Raw genomic sequence first — 11400 nt, forward strand, 5'->3', positions numbered from 1 at the left:
TGGATAAAGCCAGGAAGCTGGCAGCAGAAAGGGCTGCAGCGAGCAAGTCTGCAGCCATCCTCTGTGCATTAGAGAGGGAAGGAGGGAGCCTAGGAGCCTGGCCATGAGGGAAAGGCATACCCTGAAGTGAGACGGGTGGCAAAGAAAGTGTGAGGCAATGATTTAGCTAGCACAGTGGATTTAAGGACTGCCTGGGATGCCGTGGAGGACTTTGACAGAACCCCAGAAGGGGAGGGGTACTGTGACCTGGCTGGAACGCCAAGCCATGAAGTGACAGCAGATGAGTCCCGAGAGAGGGGCTGCAGAGCGAGACGATGGGCCGAGAAACCACAAGACAAGGGCATCGGGCTGAAAAGAACTAATCCCCGGAGTGGCCAGGAGGAGGCACCGGTGGCAGTGAGTAGTCAACCCCGTGATGGAGAGCAAAGGAATTTCTGGGGAGCTGTTTGCTAAGGGAAAGAAGATTATTAAGGGCCTGGATGCTAGTATAAAGACATCCCCATCCCCGCCACAACCCTGCTCAGTAATACGCAGCACAATATTGCAGGGTAATAATGAATAAGGATGACCGGCACAGCACCAATGAATACACTTTCCCAGAGCACCTTCCTGGGTAATATTCTGCAGCTCCCTCTGTGACTAGGGTCCGGGGGAGTGGGGGGAACCACACTGCATTGAGATTGCTCAGTCAGCGCAAACTGCAACAAATGGGGCAGACAATCCCCGGAACCGGTGGTTATTTCTAATACTTAAATTCACAAACCCAACAACAAAACAGCTTCTACAATACCTTCCCGGCTACCCAGAAGCCAGTAACACAGCTCCCTTAAAGCAACCCAGCCTTGGCCTCCCACCCAAACAGCCAAGTTAAATATGCTGAGGATTACTGAAAATCTTGTTCATCCTATAAAAAGTTCTACCAATCCCAAAGGATTGGATACATTACCCACCAGGTCAGTGAATAGATCAGATCTTACCCAAATCCATGCTTACTGCCAATTCTTATTAACTAAACTAAGATTTATGAAAAAGAAAAGAGAGACAGTATAGGTTAAAAGATCTTTATACATACAGATATGAGTTGAGTTCTTAGGTCAGTCTGATAGAGATGGTGAGCTTTAGAGTTGCAAATAGTTATTCCAGGATTAGTTTAATAGGTTATAGGTCAATGTCCAATATCGGGGTGACCCAGACTGGAGCTGGAGACCTCAGCCTTGTGACTCAAACTTCCCCAATGAAGCTTAAGCAGACCTGCAATAACAGGATCAGGACCCAAGAGTTCTTTTTATAGCTCTCTGGCAGCCTCTTGACAGCCGGCATTCCTTGGGTGCAGCATTGTGGCTTTGGCATAAAACCTCCTATTTCCTACATATTCACAGTTGCATTCATCAGCATAAGGTAATTCTCCATTGAGCAGTTCATAGACCATTTACTACAAATTTCAAAGAGAAATGAAGATGGTGACATTACACCCAAGTTTCATCTAAATGTGAATATTCCCTTTTTGATCTCTGAATCAATAGAATATAGTGACAGACAGGAACCGTCTGTTTACATGGCTAACATCTAACAAGATATAAGTAAACACATACAGTTAGTATTGCCTCCAATTCTGCATTTCAAAGCTCTAGTCTATGGCACATGGCTACGTTAGCTATTGATAAGGAATAGACCTAATTACCATTTACATACTTTTCTAATGTGACTTTAAAGGTTGAATTTGGGTAGTTTAGCCTGCTAGTTGCTTAACCTTTTTCGGCTCAGTGTCACACGCTCCCTGCAGGGCCACCCTCTCACAGGGCCATATGGCAACTGGCAGCTGTTGCTTTGGTCCCTCCCTCCCCAGCGGGCAAGGGCCTGGTGTGTTTCTCCTTTCTCATTGCTGAGGGGATGGCACATCAGCACAGGGCCCTGCACCCCAGTGGGAGAGACTGGCCCCTCCATGCATCCTCCCATGGGGCAGGGACTCGGTGTCTCTGCTGTGTGCCTAATATCCCCAACCTCAGAGCTGCCAGGGGACTGAAGGGTTGGATTACCTGTCTATACATAACAACATAAGAACGGCCATGCTGGGTCAGACCAACGGTCCATCTAGCCAAGTATCCTGTCTTCCGACAGTGGCTGTTGCCAGATGCTCCAGTAGGAATGAATTATTGAGTGATCTACCCCCTATTGTCCAGTCCTGGCTTCTGGCAGTCAGAGTTTTAGGAACACCCAGTGCATGGGGTTGTATCCCAGAGCATCTTTTATACTTTTGGCCTTCCCAACAAGTTTAAAACAAACAGAAGGAAGTATTTCTTCACACAACTCACAGTCAACCTGTGGAATGGGCTACCAGGGGATGTTGTGAAGGTCAAAAGTATAAGTGGGTTGAAAAAAGAATTAGATAAGTTCCTGGAGAACAAGTCTATCAATGGCTATTAGCAAAGATGGTCAGTGAGGCAACCCCATGCCCTGGGTGTCTCTAAGCCTCCAACTGCCAGAAGCTGCAACTGGATGGATCCCTCACTAATTGCCCTGTTCTGTCCATTCCCTCTAAAACATCTGGCATTCTCCACTGTTGGAGAACAGGTCGCTGGGCTAGATGGACCATTGGTCTGACCCAACATGGCTGTTCCTATGAGCTTTACCTGCATTATGCAGATTTTCACTGTACCAGAGGGGCACATCTGTCAACCACACATCCTTCAGAAGCTTTAGGTGATATTTTACTTTGAAGATGAGGAACAATAGAATCACAGGACTGGAAGGGACCTCAAGAGGTCATCTAGTCCAGTCCCCTGCACTCATGGCAGGACTAAATATTATCTAGAACTTGAACTTGACTTGAAATTCTATGGGAAGCCAGTCTAGAGGGCAGAGGACAGGTTTCATGTTCTCACAGTATAGCAGGTGTCGTCAGATGTTTGGCTGCATGTGTGTTCTCCCCATGTGCTGTCCCAGCTCTGCGCAGATAGCTGGCACAGCAGATCCCATGCGAACTGCCCAATGACCACAAGATCCGTTAAGGTGTGTGTGACGATGCGGTTCTGGCGGAACCCAACTGAGAGTGCCAACTCAGGACAAATTGCTAAAATAGGGCAGTTACAGCCCAAGGCCGGGGTTTTTCCACCTCTAAGGCAAACCAAACCAGCCAGACTAAGACTTCGGTCTCACCCCACTGGCTAACCGCCAGTCTCACAAGCAATCTCCTTAGACACTCCAGTTTCCCAGTATTACCACCAGTGCCACACGTTATGGGGACAAATGGTTATAAAAACCAATACCCCAGTAAAAGAAAAAGGTTCTCCTGATCCCAAAGGACCAAGCCCCAGACCCAGGTCAATATACAAGTCAGACCTTACCCACAAATCACGCTATTGCCAATCCTTTAGAATCTAAAATCTAAAGGTTTATTCATAAAAGGAAAAAGATAGAGATGAGAGTTAGAATTGGTTAAATGGAATCAATTACATACAGTAATGGCAAAGTTCTTGGTTCAGGCTTGCAGCAGCGATGGAATAAACTGCAGGTTCAAATCAAGTCTCTGGAATACATCCCCAGCTGGGATGGGTCATTCAGTCCTTTGTTCAGAGCTTCAGTTTGTAGCAAAGTCCCTCCAGAGGTAAGAAGCAGGATTGAAGACAAGATGGAAATCAGGCATCAGCCTTATATAGTCTTTTCCAGGTGTAAGAACACCTCTTTGTTCTTACTGTGGAAAATTACAGCAAAATGGAGTCTGGAGTCACATGGGCCAGTCCCTGCATACTTTGCTGAGGTACAAGGCGTATCTGCCTTCTCTCAATGGGTCCATTGTATAGCTGATGGTCCTTAATGGGCCATCAAGCAGGCTAGGCAGAGCTAATCTCAGCTTGTCTGGGATGTCACCCAGAAGCATAGCATAAGTTTGCCATACAGACCGTATAGAGCCAATATTCATAACTTCGACTACAAAACTGATACATACATATAGATAGCATAATCATAACCAGTAAACCATAACCTTGTCCTAGACACCCCATTTGACCCCCTTTATACAAGATTTGGGTGCCACTACAGGACCTTGGTTGCAACAATGATCTATATGGTCCCAGTTTATGTCAATAACGTCACAGTGTGAAGGCGCCAGGCCAGGTTTATTGCTGACGAAGCATAGTAATAGCACCTGGCAGACTCTACAAGGATACTAAAACATGTACGTGCATGACAATGGATGCAACTCAGTCAGTGGCAGGACTTTCCACTGCCCCCTCGGCTGGCCAAAGACACTCCCTCTGAGATACATCTTTATACACCAATACAAACAAACAAATGACCTATTGCCCCTGACGTATCTGGCTGCCACCCTCTGACGTATTAGGGCACCACCCATTGCCTTGTACCTGTAGGTTTGATCAAACCATCTCTATCCATCATGCCGTCATCCTGACCTTATCCTTAAGATGGGTCAGCATGTTCCTGTTCTCTTTGGGGAATGTGTCCATCGGGGTATTCGGGTACCACCTTTCTGGAATGTGTTTGCGTATATATTCTTATGCCTAGCACTACTTAGGAATGTGTGTTTCTGCACTATCAGCGCTGATCCTGCCAGATTCTGTGAGCAGGGCCTGCCTCTTGCTCACAACTTAACTTTGCTTTATATTAACAAGTTATGACCATTACTTTAGCCCAGGCCTCAGGCCTCATACCAAGCCTCTAATACAAGTCCTTATGTTTCAGGCCCTCTTCTTATTACCTTGACCACATCTCCCATCTAGAGGTGCGAAGGAGATAAGGGAGAGAGACACCGAAGAAGGCATTAAGACAAATAAGCCTGCTGACAATCCTCATGGCAAGAGCATAATCTTTTGCACCATTACTGACAACACTCAGCTCTGAAATGAGGCCTAGTTGCTCCTTCACATTTCACATGCACCTGTCTTGATATCACAGTCACAGCTCTACCAAACTATTCCCTCCCCCATTCAGTGACAGCTACACCTGACCAGTGCACACAGGAGGGCATGAGGACATATGTTGGTATTCCAATCTGTGAACACAACACAATGACATATTCTCTTAGTCTGTCCTCATATCTATTATGGATTCATTGTTTGTTTGTTTTTTGGGGGGGAGGGTGAAAGGCTGGGAGGGAATAGTCTGACCTCTTGTACAACAGAGGCCACAGAATTTCATGCAGTTAGTGCTTTACTGAGCTGAATACCTTGTGTTTGACTAAATCCTCCTCCAGAAAGGCATCCAGTCTTGACCTGAAGACTTCAAGAGATGGAGACTCCTCCACTTCCTTTGGTAGTTTTAAACCTTTGCTCCACCCGTACTGACATATTCCCAGTGGCTCCTGCCAGCTCCAGGATTAGGGAGTGGGGGTAAAGTTAAAGTTGCATTGAAGAGGTGTTGTGTACCTTCACTCTTCATTTCCTGGCTTTCAGAGATTTAAGCTAAGCCACCGTCCATGTGGTGTAAAACTGTGGTTCTCACCCAAGGGTATGCAAAGGTCTTCCAGGGGTACATCAATTCATCTAGAGATTTGCCTAGTTTTACAACCGGATAAATAAAAAGCACTTGCAAAGTCAGTACAATCTAAAATTTCACACAGACAATGACTTGTTTAGACTGCTCTATCTACTATACCAGGGGTGGCCAACCTGTGGCTCCGGAGCCACATGCAGCTCTTCAGGAATTAATATGCGGCTCCTTGTATAGGCACCGACTCCGGGGCTGGAGCTACAGGCACCAACTTTCCAATGTGCCGGGAGGTACCCACTGCTCAACCCCTGGCTCTGCCATGGGCCCTGACCCCCTCCATCCCTTCCCACCCCGTCCTGAGCCTGCTGTGCCCTTGCTCCCCCCACCCAGCCTCCTGCATGCCACAAAACAGCTGATCGGGAGGTGCAGGGAGGGAGGGGAGGCCGCTGATCGGTGGGGTTGCTGGTGGGTGGAAGGTGCTGGGAGCGGGGTGGGGAGCTGAAGGGGGCTGCTGACATATTACTGTGGCTCTTTGGCAATGTACATTGGTAAATTCTGGGTCCTTCTCAGGCTCAGGTTGGCCACCCCTGTACTATACTATAGACTGTTCTAACTATACACTGAAATGTAAGTACAAGATTTATATCCCAATTGGTTTATTTTATAATTATATGGTAAAAATGAGAAAATCAGACATTTTTTTCAGTACTAATGTGCTGTGACACTTTTTTCAGAGTAACAGCCGTGTTAGTCTGTATCCGCAAAAAGAAGAACAGGAGTACTTGTGGCACCTTAGAGACTAACAAACGAAGAAGTGGGCTGTAGTCCACGAAAGCTTATGCTCTAATAAATTTGTTAGTCTCTAAGGTGCCACAAGTACTCCTGTTCTTCTTTTTGTGACACTTTTGTATTTTTATGTCTGATTTTGTAAGCTAGTAGTTTAAGTGAAGTGAAACTTGGGGCTATGCAAGACAAATCAGACTCCTGAAAGGGGGCCAGTAGTCTGGAAAGATTGAGAGCCACTGTTCTAGACCTTGAATAATTTTTGTTGCTCTTCTCTGGACTTTCTCCAATTTGTCCACCTCTTTCCTGAAATGTGGTGCCCAGAACTGGACACAACACTCCAGTTGACACCTAATCAGCACGGAGTAGACCCAAAGAATTACTTCTCGTGTCTTGCTTACGACACTCCTGCTAATATATCCCAGAATGATGGTTGCTTTTTTTGCAGCAGTGTTACGCTTTTGACTCATATTTAGCTTGTGATCCACTATGACCCCCAGATCCCTGTCTGCAGTCATATTTTTCCCCCAAAATATTTTCACTTATCTCACTACAGCTCAATTCCTACTCCTCCCACCTCCTCCCTTCCCAGTGGGGCCTGAGCTACTATCTCCGAGCCCTTTATATTCCTCCCAGCCACAAAATGATCCCTCCATGGCATGATAATAATTCTGCTGCTACTTCTGATTTCCTTTCATCTTCCCTGTGATTTCGTTGTCCTGAGATTTCAGGGTCCTGGGCTGGAACCCAGAGAGGGTGGGCCTGGGGGTCCCCTACCTCTTCCCTGGACCATGGGGGGTGGGGGGGAAGAGTGGGTGACAAAGATAAAAGAAGCCAAGTACAAGATAGAGACAGGAGACAGGCTTGGAAGCTGTTAGACTTCCTGTTTTTAGGACTTTTCTATCAACCCAAGAAGGGGAATGAACTGAGCAGTGACCTGGCTGCACGGCTAAGCCACACAGAAGACCAGGTGGTTGTAGCCCCAAGAATGGTAAAATGGCCCGCTAGCCAAGGACAATCTTTGCAGTGCTGCACCTGGAGACAAGGAGGCGATCTGGAGAGGAGAGACTTGACGACAAGTGTACAAACAGGAGCGTCCTATGTAAGACGTGGTCATTAATTGTCACTCTCTACTTTGGCGCAGGTGAGGCTTCAGCTGGAGTATTGCATACAATTCTGTACGCCGCATGTTAAAAAAAGAGGTGGACAAATTGGAGAGTCCAGAAGAGAGCAACAAAAACAATGGAAGGGTTAAAAAAAACTGATGAGGACAGGTTAAAAAATGGGGCATGTTTAGTCTGAAGAAAAAAAGACTGGGTGGGAGGAGGAGAAAACTGATGAGTCTTCAAATATATTAAGGGTTGCTATAAGGATATGGCTCAATGGTTCTCACTGGCCAGAGAAGACAGGCCAAGAAGTAATGGGCTTCATCTGCCGCACAGCCCATTGAGGTTAGATGTTAGGAAAAGCGCTCTCATTCTAAGGGTGGGTAAGCTCTGGAATAGGCTCCCAGTGGAGGTCATGGATGCCCCATCCTTGTAGGTTTCTCAGAACAGCTGAGACAAACACCAGTCAGGGATGATCTAGGTTTCCTTGGTCCTGAGTCGGTGCATGGGGCTGGTCTAGGTGACCGCTTGAATTCCCTTCCAGTGCTACCTTTCTAGGATTCTGCCATTCTATAACCTCCACAGGTTGGGGGATTTTCATGTTATTTTCCATTATCCCCAGAGACGACCCTGCCTGCTGATTGGGGTTAGAGGTGGAGCTGGCCTGGGGGCAGAGAGGGAAGGAGGGAAGAAGTAGGCTGGGGCCAGGAGCCACAGGCAGGAGCAGAGCCTCAGCTGGGGCTGGAGCTGCAGCTTGGGGGGCGGGGCAGAGTGGACCTGGGGGCAGAGTGGCCACACACACCCCAAACCTAGGGGGGGCACACCCCCCAGTTTGGGGATCACTGCTCTATCTTCTCACCTCATTGTGCTGGGAAGAGGGGGGATGCCCTACCTTGCTGGTTATTAATTTCCTGATTATTAATGAAGCTAGCTAATGGAGGGGGCCTTCACAACAGATTTAAAAAAAAATAATGGTCCAAAGCTGCTAAGGTGGTCTGGATGAATGGGTGGTCTTTTATTTTTGGTTAGCTACATTTGCTTTGAACCCAACCATTACTATGAATAGCTATATCTGGGCTCCAGTCTTGTTTGAGTTTTACTCAGTGCCTGGATGGACAATTGTTAATCCAGTTGATCACATCTTTTAATTGCGATTCATCATAATAATCAGCCAAATCAGAGAAATCTACTCCATCCCACATTGTAGGCTTATGCAGAATTTTAGAATGCACCCTGTGTCTTTTATGTTTCCATCTGAATTTTAATAGCACATACTTCCATGTTTTCAAGGTCATGGCAGGGATACCAACAAGGATGCACTGAAACAAAAACAACTTTGGGAAGACAATTCCTCTGTACCGAGGCTACCTTACCTAGCCAATAAAATTCCTATTTCTTCCATTGTCCTGGGTCGTCTTATTTTATTCCACATTGGAGTGTAATTTGCCTTAGAATGATTTGTATGTTTCTCCACCATATTTATTCATAAACATTTTAAAGATTTCTTCACCCATTTAAATTTATGAAGCTGATGGCAGTTTGGTTTTGATCATTTGGGGAATATTAATTCCTAACATTTTGGATTCATCATAGTTTATTTTGAAGCCTGATAGCAACTTAAATTCCAAAATCCATTGTTCTATAACATTTAATGAGGCTTCTGGCTCCTCCCACTATAACAAGATATTATCAGCATTCAACTCTATTTTGACTTCTAGCCCAGAAGGCATTTTGATGCCCTTTACCAACTGGCTCGTTCTCATCTTTTACTGCAGATGGTTCCATTGCCATAGCAAAGGGGGGGGGGGAGCAAACTATAAAAAACAGGGCACAAACCGCAAACTGGTTATAATTAATTATAATAATTAATGGAGATATCCCATCTCCTAGAACTGGAAGGGACCTTAAAAGGTCATTGAGTCCAGCCCCCTGCGTTCACTAGCAGGACCAAGTACTGATTTTGCCCCAGATCCCCAAGTGACCCCCTCAAGGATTGAACTCACAACCCTGGGTTTAGCAGGCCAATGCTCAAACCACTGAGCTATCCCTTGTGAGTGCTAAACTTATTGCACCAAGGGCAAAGTCCTCAGGCATATTAACTGCCTTAACCCGGAGTCACAGAGAGTCCCCTTGGGTATTCCAGTCTGTCTTGCCACCCTGGTGAGCATCTCTCTGCGATAAATGGCCCCAGAGATGACCCGTGCCTACTAATAGTGGGGGTCAGAATTAGGGCAGGCAGCTTCAGCAGTGCTACTGAGCATGCTCAGTCTGTGAGAGCATCCTCAGTACAAGCCAAGCAGCAAATCTGGGGAGGGGGCACATGACCCCACATGCTCGCTTCCCCCCTCCCCCATGCATCTCCTCTGAGTGGTCTCTTACACCAAGAATCACAGCAATATTCAGATTAGCCCTGATCCTGAACGACCAGTCTCTTATCCCAGGTCAATTACACTTTAGGTCTTATACCAAAGTCAACTTTTGTAGCTAATCCTATAGTAAACTATATGAAGGTTTATTAACTAGGCAAAAGAAGTCAGAGAGTTACTTACAAGGTTAAAGCAAGCAAACACAGATGCACGAATGAGTTACACAGTCTTCAGTTTCTGCCATATTTCTCCTTTAGGACTAACCCACACTAAGCAACTGGGGATCTCTCACTTATGTCTAGAAACACCTTGCTCCCCCCAAGAATCCAAGCATCATCGAGATCCATAGTTCCTTTTGTTTGGGGTATTTATCCCCCTCCTGCCATGTGTTCTGAGCTTTAAACTCAGCTGATGGGATGAGTCCATGCGCAGAACTCATCTTCATGGGGATGAGAGTGGAACAACAAGTCTTTTGTCCTTTCGTTCATGGCTTCTCACTTCAGATGTAGAGTTTCCAGTTGTAAGATCCAACCATAGCCCTTCTGGCTATAGGGGGGCTGGGGAAGGGGGAACAATTTCTGTAGAAGAGCAGCCCTTCACACTAATTAATATCCCTCTCCTGTATGGTGATTCGTACAGTCACAGAGGCTCACACGATGCACACTCAACATATTACAACATGGAACAGATAGAACAACTAAGATTAATGCATGGCACTCGACAGAGTCTAAACATTACACACTTTCTTAGCATTCTAATATCTATTTTATCAAAAGTATCCCACAAGACAGATTCCAGTATCTCTTAGTGTCCACTTCAGACATGGGGGACTTACCATAAGCTGGCCCCTGGACTGCCATGATCATACCTGCCTCATATCCCTATACAAATTCAAAGGAGGGAATTGATTACTATTAACCAAAGCCGACACTCAAGGAGGAATATACAGGGCAGATGAACAACAAATAAAACCGAGAACACTTAGCACTAAGGCTAAACTATTATATATTACTATAAAAATACTAAACTGTATTAAACAATATAGTTAAGATCAAATCACAAAAATCAAAGAGCTAATGCTACTGCATTGGACTCAAGTCATCAATTGAGCCAAATCATCAGATTAATACAGCAGATAATCAACTCTTATAAATGTTAAAACTCAAATCCAAGGAGCTGGCTGACAATCGGGGGTGAAATATGCCTTGGCTACAGACAACATGGCCTGACCCAGTTGGCATGAGACAGACTTTGGGCTAATGTCAATTAGGAAAAGTCTCCCTTAACCAAGCAGTTTCCTTGTAATATCTATTGTTAAAAACCAAATTTTGTGGGAATGTATGAACCCCAAAGGTATCAAATGTGAAAGAAAAACAAAAGGAAAAGGGGGCCCAGCACCCGTTAAAATAACTAGCTGCAAAGGTTTCAGCAGAAAAACTACCCACTGCATCACTACTCTTACAAAGAAATGTGGACAACTCATGACAGATGTCACATCCTTTGCAAATAAGAGAAGAGGGATATTCCGGGACTCTTACAGTCTAACTGGGTAAAAGGTTACATAAGAGAAAAAACTACTTAAAGACAAGTTATCAAACTACTTAAAGAATGTGTATCAAAATAAATTCCATTCAAAATAGAAATAATTGACATCTATACTGGGTCTGTATTCTCATATACGGTATTTTTCTTACATATTC

The sequence above is a fragment of the Chrysemys picta genome, chromosome 16 (genome assembly GCF_011386835.1).
Source record: "Chrysemys picta bellii isolate R12L10 chromosome 16, ASM1138683v2, whole genome shotgun sequence".
Lineage (NCBI taxonomy): Eukaryota > Metazoa > Chordata > Testudines > Emydidae > Chrysemys > Chrysemys picta.